The sequence below is a fragment of the Trachypithecus francoisi genome, unplaced genomic scaffold (genome assembly GCF_009764315.1).
Source record: "Trachypithecus francoisi isolate TF-2019V2 unplaced genomic scaffold, Tfra_2.0 Lachesis_group0, whole genome shotgun sequence".
Lineage (NCBI taxonomy): Eukaryota > Metazoa > Chordata > Mammalia > Primates > Cercopithecidae > Trachypithecus > Trachypithecus francoisi.
In genome coordinates, this window is record NW_022681453.1 from 123455190 (window position 1) to 123475045 (window position 19856).

The 19856-nt window shown below is 37.8% G+C and overlaps 1 long non-coding RNA gene and 1 other non-coding gene across 2 annotated transcripts in view; one reads left to right on the plus strand and one right to left on the minus strand.

Moving 5' to 3' along the window:
- The first annotated feature begins 3118 nt into the window (after positions 1-3118).
- Positions 3119-3282, plus strand: LOC117084727. The gene has a single exon (XR_004437628.1). It is a non-coding gene; the product is annotated as a U1 spliceosomal RNA (small nuclear RNA).
- A 15748-nt stretch (positions 3283-19030) lies between these two features.
- LOC117077215 overlaps positions 19031-19856 on the minus strand; it is a 39628-nt gene continuing 38802 nt past the window's right edge. Inside the window, exon 3 of the long non-coding RNA XR_004434700.1 lies at positions 19031-19546. This is a non-coding gene — a long non-coding RNA (uncharacterized LOC117077215). The remainder of the gene's footprint in view (positions 19547-19856) is intronic.

Consider the following 19856-nt stretch of genomic DNA (forward strand, 5'->3'; position numbering starts at 1 on the left):
CACAGCTTCATGAAACAGGAGAAATAACAGTATTCGTCAATGAACATCCAGGTGACTTGATGTTTTCTACGCAGTGATCCATGACCAAAAAAATTGATGTGCCTTGTCAGACTCTGAGGAATATAGGATGCTTCTTTGGAGAAGGAATGCCCCAACCTATTCTTGAGAAGCAAGATGTTGATCAGGTCAAGAGAGACTCCTAAAGCTCCTGTATAAGGGGCTACAAAGATCCCAGGTGATCTCTTTTGAATCTGAGATTCCGGAAAAATTCCCTAGCGCCGAAGTGTCTGAAATTTCTCTAGGCATTGCTACAGGAAAAATAATTGCTGATGAGATGAGGACTGGGCTCTAATGATTTTCCAGCAGTGGACAACAGAGGCAGGAGCAGAGAAAAACCCATAACAGTGAGAGGCCAAAGGCATGGGAGGCAATGAATATTACAGTCCAGAAGACAAAGTTCTGAAAGGCTTCCGAAAATCTCAGAAATTGCCACTACTCTTGAGCAAAACACTTTATGGAACACTGAGGCACTGAGGACCACAGTGTCATGTCCAGTTCTATAGCAGATTCATGACGATTATTGATTTTGTCTTAAACTTTAGATTATAGGCAGTGTGCTTATTTCTAACATACATGCATATATAAGAATACACACAGGCAAACTGGGCATATAGATACGGAGAAATTAAACAATCTGCTACGTATCTATTTTATCCACAGTCCCAGGAACAATTTCTTCTTTAGAACCCTTTCTTCTTTAGAGGTGCAATGGTGAGAGACAGGTAAGAGCAATATAAAGAGCAATGTAAGGAGACAGGTAAGAGCAATGTAAAGAAAAGGTTCACTGCTTGAGTAATGGAAGTAAACCTTCTAGAGAGCACTTAGCTCAGAAAATATCCACGTTCCCTGCTAAAACCACGGCAAACTATGAAATTCTTTCCCATGCAGTCATGTTGACAGCTCCTAGAAGTGTATTCCTGAAGTTGCTACACAGCCACAACCATAATTCCTGCTTCACCCAAATTCCTCCAGTATCAAAAAAAGAGGGCTTCAAATTGAATGGTGTGATGAAAACATCAAATTATTTAAAGATTAAGTCAAGCATCTGGGGGGTAAGAAGAAACAAAATCACAGCAATTGGCAGAGAGTGAGTAAAAATCAAGAAGTGTTTGGTCTGTTCTAGATCTCATAACAGTTACAATGCAGATCAGGCAAGATAGGACAGTGTAGCATCCAGATTGGACAAAAAAAGAAAGACCTGATACTGTCTTGATTATATGTGGCTAATAACTTTTCCCTTCACCTGAGGCAGTAGGGATATTGAATTAAAAGTAGATCAATGTTAGTTCCAACACCCAGATCCATTCAACTAACTCATAGTTATAAGAAAAACCTGTACTAAGAGGCAACTGTCTTTCCCACACATTGATTCTTAATGTGGTTCTTGCAACATAGTGTCCCATGGTAAGACTGTAAACCAGTTGTTCCCCTGAGATGTAGTACATGCAAAGAAAATTTTAAAAAGCTCATCAATTATGTGCTAAGTGTTTACAGTACTAATGCTGGGATATATTTTTTAATAATTATTGAGCAACTTCTGTCAGCCATTAGGTGCTAACAGTATAGCATTAAGTATAGTATAAAGTTATAGTATAAAGATACAGACAGGCCTGGGTATGCCACTATTAGGAGCTCTGTTTATTCGGGAGAGAAACTGAGCAATTTTTAGTTACTTTGCAAGGGCAGCACAGCTTATATAAAGAGTTAGTTACTTATAATTTACATTCAGAGTGTAGGTTCTGTTGGGGTCAATTGTTTCCTCCGGGCACAATTACCTACAGAAACCTTTGTGAAGTATACCCCTCCTAAATATTAAATTAAAGATTTTGATATACCGTAATCAAAACTAACAACTTGACCTTACTCTTGACCCCATCACAGAATTTAGTGTTACCGAGGCTTATTTATGATTAAGTATACTACATTCAAAATTACACTAAAAGGATGGAAATTAGTCTTCCTATGTAAGTGGATAGAAAACATGTCCTTTAGACCAAGGTTCTTCAAATAACACCTATATTAGTAGGCCTTAGCGGGACCTAAATGGCAATTGGTACACATTTAAACCCTCCGGTGATGTGTAGATACCTTTTGTTTCTGAATGAAGGTAAAAATCCAGAAATCTTGAACACATAAGCAGCAAGGAGGAAGTTCTACATTAACAGATGAAAATCTTGGCTTGTATATTCACCCAGAAGGGAAGCCATCTTAGCACTTCAAAAAGATAAGCTGTAAGGGAACCTTCAGGCAGACCAGTATTTTCTTCAAATTGGATTTCTCTAATCCCTGAACTGTGACCAGCAAAGACTTCAGTCTGGAAAATTGATTTTTCAACTACACTTCCTGAGGACTCACCAGAGCCACAAAGTAAAAGAAACAATAATTCTTCTTTGCCCAGTGTATTGATGAAATGAAATCACATGGTATTTTTATACCCACTAGTATAACTGAGAAACAGTCTTGCAATTGGTTACCTCTTGATAGCTAAAATATTACATTCACTAAAGGAGGAAGGTTGTTTATGTACCATGTGGGGTGATACCACACACACGTATTTTGTTCATTTTGATTTCTTTTAGTTTTGTTCAATAAAAGCTGAACTGCCAGGCCAGAGTTTCTTCAAAAGCTTTAAGGAAAGAAGGAGAAAGAAAATAAACTATGGTTTCATCTCAATGTTGTAGTATAACACAAAGACAAAACACGGGTCCAGCCCCCAAGGAGTCGTAATTCAGAGATGGTTGTATCCTGCAACAATGGCATAAATAATAAAAATAAAGAATTGTTTTAGTCAAAGTCTGCTGTGTGTTTCCATTTCAATAGTCTTGTGTCTTTATTACTGCATGCCACCATATGTGGCAGGTAGATGAGAAATACTTCTCAGTTCCTCATAAAGCACAATGGTGTTGAAGTGATGAGGGTTTCCTTGCATGCATATCCAACCACCCAACAGGAAAGTGATCTCTTAAGCATCTTAAAAAGAATAACATCTCCACCAAGGAAAACTGATTCTGAATCATCTTCCTTTAGCACTTCAACAAGCAAAAGAAGAAAAGTTTTTATACTTACCTGGCAGGGGAGATACCATGATCACGAAGGTGGTTTTCCCAGGGTGAGGCTTATCCATTGCACTCTGGATGTGCTGACCCCTGCGATTTCCCCAAATGTGGGAAACTCGACTGTATAATTTGTGGTAGTGGGGGACTGCATTCGCGCTTTCCCCTGAAAAAAAAATAAAAAAAAAAGAAGAAGAAGAAGAAAAGTTTTATTTTTCTTATACTCTCCAGTCTCCTTTGGAGTCCTTTTTATCATTCTTTCTGGCTTTTTTATCCATAAATTCAACAGGTGAATTCCTTTAATGATATGGTCACATGCCATCTGGAATCATTAATTAAGATATATTTACATTAAAAACTTTATCTTACCTATTCTTCAGTAACAGAATTTTTATGTTATTTTTAACTTTTAGCATTAGATTTTCTTTCTTGTCAAAAAATTAATATCTCAGCAGCTCAGTAATTTTAACACTATAATTAGTTTTCAACCGATGGTGAATTTTGAAAGATTATTTTCTTTATTAGTTTTCATATTAGGCTAGATCTAGACAGCACAGAGTACTAGGTAATTACTTAGGTTTTATCGCTATAAGCGGTTTGCAAATTTCTTAGAGACAGGGTTTATTATGAAGGGACTTATTTTTAAAGTACTAAAGTATGTGGCAGTAAGTAACTAGTTGGTCTTCCATAATGATATTTATTGTTTCTTCTGCATCTCAAATCTGTCTATGTTAGTCTCTGACAGTTATAAATCATTTCAGCACTCTTTGTTATCTACCTTTTAGCATCCATTGAATCCTTCTTTAATCTCTAGTTATTGTGTAGTAGGTTTTAAAACCGTTATATGAGAGGTGAGGAGGTCTGAATTTTAGGCAGGAATGGCACTGACTTTTTAAAGAAACTTGATTTATTTGGACTTCAGTAACCTCCTAGGTTTAGAAAAAGAAAAAAAAAGAAAAAATGTTGGCCGGACGTGGTGGCTGGTGCCTGTAATCCCAGCACTTTGGGAGGCCGAGGCGGGCGGATAACAATGTCAGGAGATCGAGACCATCCTGGCTAACACGGTGAAACCCTGTCTCTACTAAAATATAAAAAATTAGCCGGGCCTGGTGGTGGATGCCTGTAGTCTCAGCTACTGGGGAGGGTGAGGCAGGAGAATGGTGTGAACCCGGGAGGCGGAGCTTGCAGTGAGCGGAGATCACGCGCTGCACTCCAGCCTGGGCAATAGAGCAAGACTCTGTCTCAAAAAAAAAAAAAAAAGTTTACTGTGCTAGGTTGTATATATGTAAAGTTACTTCCAGCACTAAAATCCCAAGTTTCATAATTAAATGTCATAAGATTAGATCAATATTTAGTTGACACTTGAACAACACAGGTTTGAATTGCACAGATGCAGTTATACATGGATTTTCTTCCTCTTCTGTCACCCCTAAGACAGCAAGACCAACCCCGCCTCTTCCTTCTCTTCTTCAGTCTACTCAATGTGAAGATAACAAAGATGAAGGTCTTTATGATAATCCATTTTCACTTAAGAATAGTAAATATATTTTCTCTTACAATTTTCTCAATAATACTTTCTTTTCTCTAGCTTACTTTACTGTAAGAGTACAGTATATAACACATATAAAAATATGTGTTAGTCAACTGTTTATGTTATTGATAAGGTTTTCAGTCAACAGTATGTATTAGAAGTTAAGTTTTTGGGGAATCAAAAGTTACACGTGAATTTTCAGCCTGCTTTGTTCAAGGGTCAAATCTATATGCCTATCTCGCCTAGTTAATTCAGAATATTCCAAATTAAAATTACATGAAAGGTCAAAATAGCATTTAAGCTTCCAAATAATAATAGCATTTAAGCACATATACCTTCTTAGAAAACTTTGCAAGTACATATGCTTTTCTCCAGATGATAAAATCTTGCTTTTATAAGAATAATGTTCTTCTGCAAAATAGATGTTCCAAAGGTAGAACTGGAATCAATGGTTATAATTTGCAAAGAGATAGATTCAACTTCAATATATCAAGACCTTTCTAACAGTCAGAGTTTTCCAATAAATGGATTGACTACCCATGGGGTATTAAATTAGCCTCTCCAGGGAATTAAGGTAGAAACCAACTAACCACTTGGCATTAATGAGAAATTGGACTAAGGATCTTTAATGTTCCTTCAAATTTTGTAGTGAAGGGATTTAAGACCCAGTCAGGATTTCTGAAGTTATTATTTTTTTGAAATGTCTCTTTCTAACAATCTGATGTTTTAGCAGATATAAAAGCCTTTTTAAAATATCAATTTTTCATAGTGCTCAGCCATTTGGAATAAAGACACTTTTAAAGATCAAAGACTTACAGAGGGTTTGTCATGTACTTGTTTTTAAGTATCTGCAAGAGCCCCTATAATAAGCTGCATTTATAATGTTTTGCCCTACAGGGGAAAAAATAGTTTGTTGTAGTAGGAGGAAACTACAGGCCACTGTCTGGTAGATTAGATGGACAGTCCTATGAATCTTAATAGGCATTGTCATCCATATACAAAGTCATTCCCAGATAAATGCATTAAAGACATGGAGAACACATGACTTTAACAGTTATGTTGTTATTATCCAGAGAAACAGTTACTTTGTGAGTTACAGGCTGCTTTGAAAACCCAATCAAAACAAAGATTTAGATTGAAATCTATTTGGATCTGAACAGACAAGTGATAAAGAATGCAGGACGTCTTGACAGTGGCTCCTTTCTGTCTCTTCCCAATTCTACATCATTTAGAGATGTATTTTTAGAGCACATGGAGCAATTAGTTTATGTTCCATAAATAATGATGCTATATTTACATCTCTTTAGACCCAGTCTGAAATCATGTCTACCTGTGTCTCTGGCCTGCAGAGACTTAAATATAGCTTGGCTCAAATAAGATCTCAACTCCTTTGTCACCATAGCAGAAAGAAGTAATAAGAAACTTTATTCCCTGTACTTAGAAAAGCACCTGAAAAAAAGCTTCAGAGCTCAGAACCAAAGACAAAAAGTTATGGTCCTGGGATTAAACTGATTCTCAGAGACCAGATGCCTCTGAGAAGTATGGTAGGTTTCTCTGACTGCAGAAGGCCAGGAGATGGAAAGGCTAACCCTGAAATGAGGAGACAGCAGTAAAAGCAGAGATCAAGGAATAGTATCTGCAACTTAACAGGGCCTGAAAACCTACACAATATGCACCAGTAATGCAGACACTCAAGTAAAGTTCTTGCTGTTTACAATACTGTATTTGACCAACTTCAGCCCAGCAAGTCCAAGAAAAAATGTCAACTAAGCGAAAGGGCCTGAAAAGCTAGAGTTGATCCAGAAAAATAATCAGAATAGATATCCTGTGATACAGAACTGCTAGAGGAGATAACTTAGGATCTGAATAAAAATATATTCACTTGAGAATTCTTCAAGGGAAGCATAAAGAACTCCTGGAGCCAAAAGTTACAATTTCCAAATTTAAAAATTCAACAGATGAGTTGAAGGATAAAGCACTATTGAGGCCCAAATTAGTGACTTGGAAGTTTAAGTGTGAGAACTCTCACGTTGTCTTAAAATACAGAGCAAATTAAGGAGATGAAAATCACCAGGTAAAAATAAAATAAGACAATCAAAGAATAAGTGCAGAAGAACTAACATAAGAATATTTTGTTAGCTCCAGAGGAAAAACAGGAGCAGATGGAAAAAAAGAAAATAAACTAATATTAGAAGGAAAATTTCCCAAGGAAAGGAAGAGACCTGAGTCTGAAAATTCAAGGGACTTGCTAAGGGCTGGATTGATGAGAAAAGACGTGCAACTAAGCATGCCTTGGTAACTTCTTGAACTTGGAAGATAAATTTTCAAAAAAATTCAGACTTTCCAGCTGAAAGAATCACTTAGCTAATAAAGGGAAATTAAAGTCAAACTGAGAATGACTAGAAAATAGAGGAGTAGAAGCAATCTGGCTTCACTCTCCTCCACAGAAAACCACCAACCACTATCCAGTGTCAAAATTATCACCAGCACAAGTCCAGAACTCAAAACTGAGTCTGTGACAATCCCAGTGGCCACAGAGAAGTGAAAAACTATGAGCAGAAAGTGAGATAAATGGACCTCTCTAGCCATAACACCTCTCGCCCAAACTTCCAGGCACTTCATTGAAAAGTTCTCCTGGACTCACTGGGAAAAGTGAGCTTGAGGCAGACATCCAGCTTCCCCATGACCTTGGGTTCCTTCACAGGAAAATGGTCCCTGCTTCAATCCACGGAAAGCATCAGGCCTGTAGGGTGAATAATTCTGAGGGCAACTAGAAATGAAGAGTGGAGGTGGGGCTAGCAACTCCCGGCATGTGAAACTCAGTGGCTGCTCTTCATGTCAGCCAAAGGAGATGCCAAATCAGAGATGCTGTTCAGCAGCACCATGTTGTAAGAGGCATGCTCCATAGGTTCTCTGGACACAAATCCCTAGCCAGTCTTCTCACACAGCCAGAGTATCCCATTTGGGATGGGCAGTGTTCCAAACTTTTGTGAGGGCCACAGTAAACCTGGATTTAGTATCCTATCAAGTGCCTTAAAGGAGGCAGCAGTCTTGAACTAAAGGAACCCAATAGTCAATCTGCATAAAACTTTTAGACAGGTGTACTTGTAAAAGACCAAACCAAGCCAGACAACAAAGACTGGAATAACTAATACTTCCATGTGAAGACATGATATATGTTTATATAAAAAAAGAGAGAGAGAGAGAGAAAAAACATGGAGCCATGACATTCGCAAATGGGAAAAACAATGACCCAGTAATCAAACCTAAAGAGATAGTAATGTGTGATTTTTCAGATCAAGAGTTCAAAATAACAGTTCTGAGGAAACTCCAGAAGTAATAAAACCTCAGTAGTAAGTCTTTACCTGTCAATGTAAATGTAATAAATTATCTAATCAAATTCATACTAGTACCAGACATCTCACCTTCAATCCAGAGTAAATAATAGCCAGTGGAATCGCATTCATAGAACCACTGTAAAAAATGATTACAGTCCAAGAATCCTACATGCAAATGATATATTAATTACAGGTTGAGGTGAAAGAAAAATATTTTAGGAAGTACAAGACATCAGAGAATATATCACCTATGTACTACCTCTGAGGAAAACACTTTAGAAAATTTCCTAATCAAGAAAAAATCAATAAACATTAGTTATTACTAGTATTATTACTAAATGATCTCACCAAAAACAAAGAAATTAGGTAAAAGAAAAGAGTAGTAAATGTAATCCAAGTGTAACAGAAATAGGATTTTTAAAAACACTTTCGAATTAATAAGGGGGAGGGCTAGCAGATTGAACACAAACTTGACCAAAGCAGAAACAATAAAGAAAAAGAAAATATAGAAATAGAAACAGAATTTTTGTGATACATATATGATGATGATAGATAGATAGATAGATAGATACATAGATAGATAGATATCACCATGGAATACTCTTTAGCCATAAAGAGGGAAGAAATAATGGCATTTACAGCAACCTGAATGGAGTTGGAGATCATTTTTCTAAGTGAAGTAACCCAGGAATGGAAACCTAAACATCGTATGTTCTCACTCATAAGTAGGAGCTAAACTACGAGGAAGCAAAGACATAAAAATGATACAATGGATTTTAGGGACTTGGGGAAAAGGATGGGAAAGGGGTGAGGGATAAAATACCACAAATTGGGTACAGTGCATACTGCTCAGATGATGAGTTCACCAAAATCCCACAAATCACCACTAAAGAATTTACATAACTGAATGCCACCTGTTCCCCAGAAACCTATGGAAATTTAAAAAAGGAAAGAAATTAAAGCAGAATCTAAGTAATGAAGAGAAAGTGAGACAAAATAAATTTTAAAAGAGATTCTAGTAGTAGTCAAGGAGTCAGAGAGAAGGCCAGCTATAGACTGTTTGAAAATAAGTAATTTTTAAAAAGCTTAATGAAGTGTAAGCAAGCAGATATCATGTAAGGGAAACCAAACACAAAGTGGGATGAACTGAGGAGGGGTGTACAGTATCAACCAGAATGGGATATAACATTAAATACACTAGTCAGGAAAAATTCCCTTTGAAAACTGGCACAAGACAGGGATGCCCTCTCTCACCACTCCTATTCAACAGAGTGTTGGAAGTTCTGGCTAGGGCAATCAGGCAAGAGAAAGAAATCAAGGGTATCCACTTAGGAAAAGAAGAAGTCAAATTGTCCCTGTTTGCAGATGACATGATTGTATATTTAGAAAACCCCATCGTCTCAGCCCAAAATCTCCTTAAGCTGATAAGCAACTTCAGAAAAGTCTCAGGATACAAAATTAATGTGCAAAAATCACAAGCATTCTTATACACCAGTAACAGACAAGCAGAGAGCCAAATCAGGAATGAACTTCCATTCACAATTGCTTCAAAGAGAATAAAATACCTAGGAATCCAACTTACAAGGGATGTAAAGGACCTCTTCAAGGAGAACTACAAACCACTGCTCAGTGAAATAAAAGAGGACACTAACAAATGGAAGAGCATACCATGCTCATGGATAGGAAGAATCAATATCGTGAAAATGGCCATACTGCCCAAGGTGATTTATAGATTCAATGCCATCCTCATCAAGCTACCAATGAGTTTCTTCACAGAATTGGAAAAAACGGCTTTAAAGTTCATATGGAACCAAAAAAGAGCCCGCATTGCCAAGACAATCCTAAGTCAAAAGGACAAAGCTGGAGGCGTCACACTACCTGACTTCAAACTATACTACAAGGCTACAGTAACCAAAACAGCATGGTACTGCTACCAAAACAGAGATACACACCAATGGAACAGAACAGAGTCCTCAGAAATAATACCACACATCTACAGCCATCTGATCTTTGACAAACCTGAGAGAAACAAGAAATGGGGAAAGGATTCCCTCTTTAATAAATGGTGCTGGGAAAATTGGCTAGCCATAAGTAGAAAGCTGAAACTGGATCCTTTCCTTACTCTTTATACGAAGATTAATTCAAGATGGATTAGAGACTTAAATGTTAGACCTAATACCATAAAAACTCTAGAAGAAAATCTAGGTAGTACCATTCAGGACATAGGCATGGGCAAGGACTTCATGTCTAAAACACCAAAAGCAACGGCAGCAAAAGCCAGAATTGATAAATGGGATCTAATTAAACTAAAGAGCTTCTGCACAGCAAAAGAAACTACCATCAGAGTGAACAGGCAACCTACAGAATGGGAGAAAATTTTTGCAACCTACTCATCTGACAAAGGGCTAATATCCAGAATCTACAAAGAACTCAAACAAATTTACAAGAAAAAAACAAACAACCCCATCAAAAAGTGGGCAAAGGATATGAACAGACATTTCTCAAAAGAAGACATTCATACAGCCAACAGACACATGAAAAAATGCTCATCACCACTCGCCATCAGAGAAATGCAAATCAAAACCACAATGAGATACCATCTCACACCAGTTAGAATGGCAATCATTAAGAAGTCAGGAAACAACAGGTGTTGGAGAGGATGTGGAGAAATAGGAACATTTTTACACTGTTGGTGGGATTGTAAACTAGTTCAACCATTATGGAAAACAGTATGGAAATTCCTCAAGGATCTAGAACTAGATGTACCATATGACCCAGCCATCCCACTACTGGGTATATACCCAAAGGATTATAAATTATTCTACTACAAAGACACATGCACACGTATGTTTATTGCGGCACTATTCACAATAGCAAAGACTTGGAATCAACCCAAATGTCCATCTGTGACAGATTGGATTAAGAAAATGTGGCACATATACACCATGGAATACTATGCAGCCATCAAAAAGGATGAGTTTGCGTCCTTTGTAGGGACATGGATGCAGCTGGAAACCATCATTCTTAGCAAACTATCACAAGAACAGAAAACCAAACACCGCATGTTCTCACTCATAGGTGGGAACTGAACAATGAGATCACTTGGACTCGGGAAGGGGAACATCACACACTGGGGCCTATCTTGGGGAGGGGGAGGGGGGAGGGATTGCATTGGGGAGTTATACATGATATAAAGGATGATTGATGGGTGCTGACGAGTTGATGGGTACAGCACACCAACATGGCACAAGTATACATATGTAACAAACCTGCACGTTATGCACATGTACCCTAGAACTTAAAGTATAATAAAAAAAAAAAATACACTAGTCAGATAAAATGGATATAATTATGAATCAGTTAATATACAATAGTGAAAAAAGTGGCTGTGTAACTGTCATAAACATATATGTAACAACCAATATAGCTGGTAGCTCACAAAATCAAACCTTTCTAAGGTGCCAGGATAGCAAAAAATAAAAAGTTAATTACCATGGGAGTCTTCAATATGTTTCTGTCAGAAATGGACAGATGTAGTAGGTTTGAGTCAGATAAAAATTGAGTAATAGAATTCATTAAATGTGAGCTAATATATGTTAAGAAGTATACATACCTCAAAAGAAACAGGAGCATTTCAGTAAATGTATGTCCCTGTAATGTTTACAAAAATTAGTGATCTTGGTCACAAAGACAATCCTAGTGAATTTTTTTTTAAGTAAAGATTTTTCAGTCACATTCTCAGCATAATACAATACAATTAAAAATTAATAAACCTAGTAAAAATTGTAATACAAGAAATAGGCAAAAGGCTCATATCAATGATATACGAGCTGTTATAAGTTGACATAGAGAAGACAAATATCCCAACAGAAAAAAAAAATGGCAAAGCATATGAATGAACACGCACAGAGAAGATATCCAAGGTCTTAAAACAGGGCAAACATGCTCACATTTACTGATTAGCATCAATAGTGAAAGAACTGAATAAAATACTATATATCTACACCCTGGAAAAATGTGCTGAAATTCAAAGCAAAGAATTAGAGACTACTTATTTGAGGTGGAGGGATTTCCATTGCATATTATTTTTAAAAACCTATCAAGATAGTCAAATCTACAGAGACTTGGGGAAAAGAGTGGGAAGGGAGGTGAGGGATAAAAGTCTATAAATTGGGTACAGTGAAAGTATCCAATACAATTAGATTAATGGTCATCAAGGGCTGGAGATGGGAACAGGGATTAACTATTGATCCCAGCAGAGATCATACTGGGGTGATGAAAATGTTCTAAAGTGGATTACGGTAATGATTGTAAAACTCAGTAAAGTTATTTAAAAATCATTGAACTGTGCACTTAAAATAGATGAATTTTATGTTGTTTAAATTACACTTTGTTTAAAATTTTTAAACAAGACATTTTTAAAAGGTATAGAAAAATGGGCATAACATTATTGCTTTTTTATTTGTAAAACACATAAGTGAGGAAGGTGTAAGAGAAGACTAAACAAACAATAAAATAAAATAAAAAGATTCCACTAAAAATAGAGCATATATGGAGGGCGTGCCAAAGATGGCTCAATAGGAACAGCTCCAGCCTCCAGCTCCCAGTGTGAGTGACACAGAAGACCGGTGATTTCTGCATTTTCAACTGAGGTACAGGGTTCATCTCACTGGGGAGTGCCTGACAATCGGTGCTGGTCAGCTGGTGGAGCCTGACCAGAGAGACCTGAAGAAGGGCGAGGCATTGCCTCACCTGGGAAGCACAAGAGGGAAGGGAATTCCTTTTCCTAGCCAAGGGAAACTGAGATACACAACACCTGGAAAATCGGGTAACTCCCACCCTAATACTATGCTATACCAAGGGTCTTAGCAAACAGCACACCAGGAGATTATATTCCACACTTGGCCTGGAGGGTCCCACATCCACAGAGCCTCCCTCATCGCTAGCACAGCAGTCTGAGATCTAACTGCAAGGGGGCAGCCAGGCTGGGGAAGGGGCGCTGGCCACTGCTGAGGCTTAAGTGGGTAAACAAAGCCACCAGGAAGCTCCAATTGGGTGTACCCCACTGTACCTCAAGGAGCCCGGCATGCCTCTGTAGACTCCTCCTCTGGGGGTAGGGCATAGCTAAACAAAAAGCAGCAGAAACCTCGGCAGGGGTAAATGCCCCTGTCTGACAGCTTTGAAGAGAGCAGTAGATCTCCCAGCATGGAGGTTGAGATCTGAGAATGGACAGACTACCTGCTCAAGTGGGTCCCTGACCCCTGAGTAGCCTAACTGGGAGACATCCCCCACTACTGCAGACTGACACCTCACACCTCACATGGTGGGGTACACCCCTGAGACGAAGCTTCCAGAGTAAAAATCAGACAGCAACACTCGCTGTTCAGCAGTATTCTATCTTCTGCAGCCTCCACTGCTGATACCCAGGCAAACAGGGTCTGGAGTGGACCTCAAGCAAACTCCAACAGACCTGCAGCTGAGGGTCCTGACTGTTAGAAGGAAAACTAATAAACAGTAAGGACACCCACACCAAAACCCCATCAGTACCTCACCATCATCAAAGACCAAAGGCAGATAAAACCACAAAGATGGGGAAAAAGCAGTGCAGAAAAGCTGGAAATTCACAAAATCAGAGAGCATCTCACCCTCCAAAGGAACGTAGCTCATCGCCAGCAACGGAAAAAAGCTGGATGGAGAATGACTTTGACGAGCTTAGAGAAGAAGGCTTCAGTCCATCAGACTTCTCAGAGCTAAAGGAGGAACTTCGTAACCAGCGCAAAGAAACTAAAAACCTTAAAAAAAGAAAGAATGAATGGATAACTAGAATAATCAGTGCAGAGAAGACCTTAAAAGAACTGATAGAGATGAAAACCATAACACGAGAACTACATGACAAATGCACAAGCTTCAGTAACCGACTTGATCAACTGGAAGAAAGAGTATCAGTGATTGAAGATCAAATGAATGAAATGAAGCGAGAAGAGAAGTGTAGAGAAAAAAGAGTAAAAAGAAATGAACAAAGTCTCCAAGAAGTATGGGATTGTGTGAAAAGACCAAATCTACATCTGATTGGTGTGCCTGAAAGTGATGGGGAAAATGGAACCAAGTTGGAAAACGCTCTGCAGGATTATCATCCAGGAGAATTTCCCCAACCTAGTACGGCAGGCCAACATCCAAATTCAGGAAATACAGAGAACACCACAAAGATACTCCTCAAGAAGAGCAAATCCAAGACACATAATTGTCAGATTCACCAAAGTTGAAATGAAGGAAAAAATATTAAGGGCAGCCAGAGAGAAAGGTCAGGTTACACACAAAGGGAAGCCCATCAGACTAACAGCAGATCACTCGGCAGAAACTCTACAAGCCAGAAGAGAGTGGGGGCCAATATTCAACATTCTTAAAGAAAAGAATTTTCAATCCAGAATTTCATATCCAGCCAAAGTAAGTTTCATAAGTGAAGAATAAAATCCTTTACAGACAAGCAAATGCTTAGAGATTTTGTGACCACCAGGCCTGCCCTACAAGAAATCCTGAAGGAAGCACTAAACATGGAAAGGAACAACAGGTACCAGCAATTGCAAAAACATGTCAAAATGTAAAGTCCATCGATGCTAGGAAGAAACTGAATCAACTAACGAGCAAAATAACCAGTTAATATCATAATGGCAGGATCAAGTTCACATATAACAATATTAACCTTAAATGTTAATGGACTAAATGCTCCAATTAAAAGCCTGGAAGAGACACAACAAAAAAAGAAAATTTTAGACCAATATCCCTGATGAACATTGATGCAAAAATCCTCGATAAAATACTGGCAAACCGGATTCAGCAGCACATCAAAAAGCTTATCCACCATGATCAAGGGGGTTTCATCCCTGGGATGCAAGGCTGCTTCAATATACGCAAATCAATAAACATAATCCAGCATATAAACAGAACCAAAGACAAAAACCACAGGATTATCTCAGTAGATACAGAAAAAGCCTTTGACAAAATTCAACAGCCTTTCATGTTAAAACTCTCAATACATTCAGTATTGATGGAACGTATCTCAAAATAATAAGAGCTATTTATGACAAACCCACAGACAATATCATACTGAATGGGCAAAACCTGGAAGCATTCCCTTTGAAAACTGGCACAAGACAGGGATGCCCTCTCTCACCACTCCTATTCAACATAGTGTTGGAAGTCTGGCTGGGGCAATCAGGCAAGAGAAAGAAATAAAGGGTATTCAGACAGGAAAAGACGAAGCCAAATTGTCCCTGTTTGCAGATGACATGATTGTATATTTAGAAAACCCCACTGTCTCAGCCCAAAATCTCCTTAAGCTGAAAAGCAACTTCAGCAAAGTCACAGGATACAAAATCAATGTGCAAAAATTGCAAGCATTCTTACACATCAGTAACAGACAAATAGAGAGCCAAAACATGAATGAACTCCCATTCACAATATGTTCAAAGAGAATAAAATACCTAGGAATCCAACTTACAAAGGATGTAAAAGACCTCTTCAAGGAGAACTGCAAACCACTGCTCAGTGAAATAAAAGAGGACACTAACAAATGGAAGAACATACCATGCTCGTGGATAGGAAGAATCAATATCATGAAAATGGCCATACTGGCCAAGGTAATTTATAGATTCAATGCCATCCCCATTAAGCTACCAATGACTTTCTTCACAGAATTGGAAAAAACTGCTTTAAAGTTCATGTAGAACCAAAAAAGATCCCCCATTGCCAAGACAATCGTAAGTCAAAAGGACAAAGCTGGAGGCATCACACTACCTGACTTCAAACTATACTACAAGGCTACAGTAACCAAAACAGCATGGTACTGCTACCAAAACAGAGATATAGACCAATGGAACAGAACAGAGCCCTCAGAAATAATACCACACATCTACAGCCATCTGATCTTTGACAAACCTGACAAAAACAAGAAATAGGGAAAGGATTCCCTCTTTAATACATGGTGCTGGGAAAATTGGCTAGCCATAAGTAGAAAGCTGAAACTGGATCCTTTCCTTACTCCTTATACGAAAATTAATTCAAGGTGGATTAGAGGCTTAAATGTTAGACCTAATACCATAAAAACCCTAGAAGAAAACCTAGGTAATACCATTCAGGACATAGGCATGGGCAAGGACTTCATGTCTAAAACACCAAAAGCAACGGCAGCAAAAGCCAAAATGGACAAATGGGATCTAATTAAACTGAAGAGCTTCTGCACAGCAAAAGAAACTACCATCAGAGTGAACAGGCAACCTACGGAACGGGAGAAAATTTTTGCAATCTACTCATCTGACAAAGGGCTAATATCCAGAACCTATAAAGAACTCAATCAAATTTATAAGAAAAAACAAACAACCCCATCAAAAAGTGGGCAAAGGATATGAACAGACACTTCTCAAAAGAAGACATTCATGCAGCCAACAGACACATGAAAAAATGCTCATCATCACTGGCCATCAGAGAAATGCAAATCAAAACCACAACGAGATACCATCGCACACCGGTTAGAATGGCAATCATTAAATATCAGGAAACAACAGGTGCTGGAGAGGATGTGGAGAAATAGGAACACTTTTACACTGTTGGTGGAACTGTAAACTAGTTCAACCATTGTGGAAAACAGTGTGGCGATTCCTCAAGGATCTAGAACTAGAAATACCATTTGACCCAGCCATCCCATTACTGGGGATATACTCAAAGGATTATAAATCATGCTGCTATAAAGACACATGCACACATATGTTTATTGTGGCACTATTCACAATAGCAAAGACTTGGAATCAACCCAAATGTCCATCCGTGACAGACTGGATTAAGAAAATGTGGCACATATACACCATAGAATACTATGCAGCCATAAAAATGGATGAGTTCGTGTCCTTTGTAGGGACATGGAAGCAGCTGGAAACCATCATTCTCAGCAAACTAGTGCAAGAACAGAAAACCAAATACCGCATGTTCTCACTCATAGGTGGGAACTGAACAATGAGATCACTTGGACACAGGAAGGGGAACATCATACAATGGGTTCTATTGTGGGGACAGGGGAGGGGAGAGGGATAACATTAGGAGATATACCTAATGTAAATGATGAGTTAATGGGTCCAGCACACCAACATGGCACATGTATACATATGTAACAAACCTGCACGTTGTGCACATGTACCCTAGAACTGAAAGTATAATAATAAAAAAAGAGCATATATGATGAGATCTCTACATTTATGCAAAATTTTATATATGTATGTTATATGCATAAATGTTACTGTACCTGTAATTAACTTTAAATACTTCAACATAGTATTTTGAGGAATCTCCATACTCTTCCCCATAGTGGCTATCCTAATTTACATTCCCACCAAGAGTGTATAAGATGTCTTCTTTCTCCACATTCTCACCAGTGTTTGTTTGTATAAAAGTCATTTTAATGGCTAAGATGATATTACATTGTTGTTTTAAATTGTATTTCTCTGATGATCAATGATGTTGGCTTTTTTTAATGTGTCTATTGGCCATTTGTATGTCTTCTTTTGAGAAATGTCTATTAAGATCTTTTGCCCATTTTTAAATGAGATTATTTTATTTTTTCCTTTTGACTTGTTTGAGTTCCTTTATATTCTGGTTATTAAGCACTTGTCAATGGGTAGTTTGCAAGTATTTCTTCCCATTCAGTGAATTGTCTCCTGACTTTGTTGATTGTTTCCTTTGCTATGCAGAAGCTTTTCAGCTTGATGTAATCCCATTTGTCCATTTTTGCTTTGGTTGCCTGTACTTGTGGGGTATTGCTCAAGAAATATTTGTCCAGATCAATGTCCTGAAGAGTTTCCCCAGTGTTTTGTAGTAGTTTTATAGACTGGAGTCTTAGATTTAAGCTTTTAATCCATTTTGCTTTGATTTTTGTATATGGCAAGAGATAGAAGTCTAATTTCATTCTTCTGCATATGGATATACCATTAACATATGATCCAGCAATCTCATTGTTAAGTATGTATCCTAAAGAAAGGAAATCAGTATATGAAAGAGATATCTGCACTCCAGGGTTTATTATAGCACTATACACAATAGCCACAATTTGGAATCAACCAAAGTTTCCATCAACAAATGAATGCATAAAGAAAATGTGGTACATATACACAATGAGATATTATTCAACCATAAAAAAAGAAGAAACTCCTGTCATTTGCAACAACATGGATTGAACTGGGGTATATCCTGTTAAGTGAACTAAGTCAGACATAGAAAGACAAATTTTGCATGTTCTCACTCCTGTGTAGGAGCTAAAATTACAACAACTGATTTCATGGAGACAGAGTAGAATATTGGCTACTAGAGGCTGGGAAGAGGTTCAGGATGGAGGGGAAAAAGTGAGGATGGTTAATGGGGACAAAAATATAGTTAGATAGAATGAATAAGGTCTAGTATTTGGTAGCACATCAGGGTGATACAGTCAACAGTAATTTATTGTATATTTTAAAATATTGAAAGAGTGGAGTGGAATGCTTCTAACACAAAGAAATGATAAATGCTTGAGGTGATGGATACCCAATTACCCTGATGTAATTATTACACATTGTATCCTGTATCAAAACATCACATGTGCCCCATAAATATGTACAACAATTGCGTACCCATAATCATGAAAAAACAAAAAAAATTTTGGGAAGTGATTAAGTCATGAGGGCTCCTACTTGTGAATGGGATTAATGACCTTACAAAAGGGGTTTCCGAGAGCTGCCTGGTCCTTCCATCTCTCTGCATGTGAGGACACAGCATTAGTCCCTTTTTGCCTTTCTGTCATGTGAGGCTGCAGTGAGAAGAGGATATCTTGGAAGCAGAGAGCAGCCTTCACCATGTGTAAAAATTTTGTAAGAGGTTTCTTTCATTATAACCTGAAAGTAAGATTGTGGGGGACTGCTAACTCTCACCAGCCACATCAAACTAGTTGCTATCATTATCAACCAAAGAACCTCTTCAGAAAGAAATTAGCTGTGTCAGTTCACAACAATAAGGAAATAAAAGTATCTTTTAAAAAAGAAAAGTATACAGATTATCTCCTCATTAAAAGAATAATGCCATGAGTATACACAAACAAAACTTTCACATTTAATTTTTGGGAGGTCACAGGTTTGCCCGTTTCCATTCACAGACTACTGGGTCTACTGCATTGGGTCTAATGCAAATTCAACCTTTACTTCAGTAGACAAGATGTGAAAGTTGAAGGACACAGGTAGGATCCCTGATTCTATTCAATTACAGTACTCCAGAAGTAAACTTTTTGGAGGCAGACTTTTACTAATGTACAAGATAGGATAGTTTTCTGATCACAGAGATTTGCAGTTCTTTCTCTGCAGATACAGACTAGTGTATATGTGTCCATTTGGCTGGTTGTCCATCATGGCCGGTTAGTGAATGCTAAGATTTCATAATGAGAAAGTCACTGCAGAAGTTTCCTTTCTTGCTTGGGTTTTGAAAAGCAGGAATATGAATGAGGAAATGACCAAAATCTTCATCTCACTGGAAAACATACAGTAAACGAGGCAATCCTAAGAAATAAAGGAAATTAAACTAGATAAGGAATGGATAGAAGAACCTTGAACTCATAATTGGAGATTTTCATTTGGTTCAAATGAGACCACTGAGAGGTTTTGGATTAGTTCAATGGGTGATCTTCTTCCACAAAAGTTACTAAAAAGACAAAAGTAGCTGGCATTTTCGAACTAAAGGAGGAAAGGTGGGTGTCTGAGAGCAAATTAAGAGAAAAAATAAATAAAATGATAGTGGCTGCATATGAAATTGAGAGAATAATAGAAGAGAAAGGAAAACTATTTAAAGACATTATTTAGGAAGAAACTA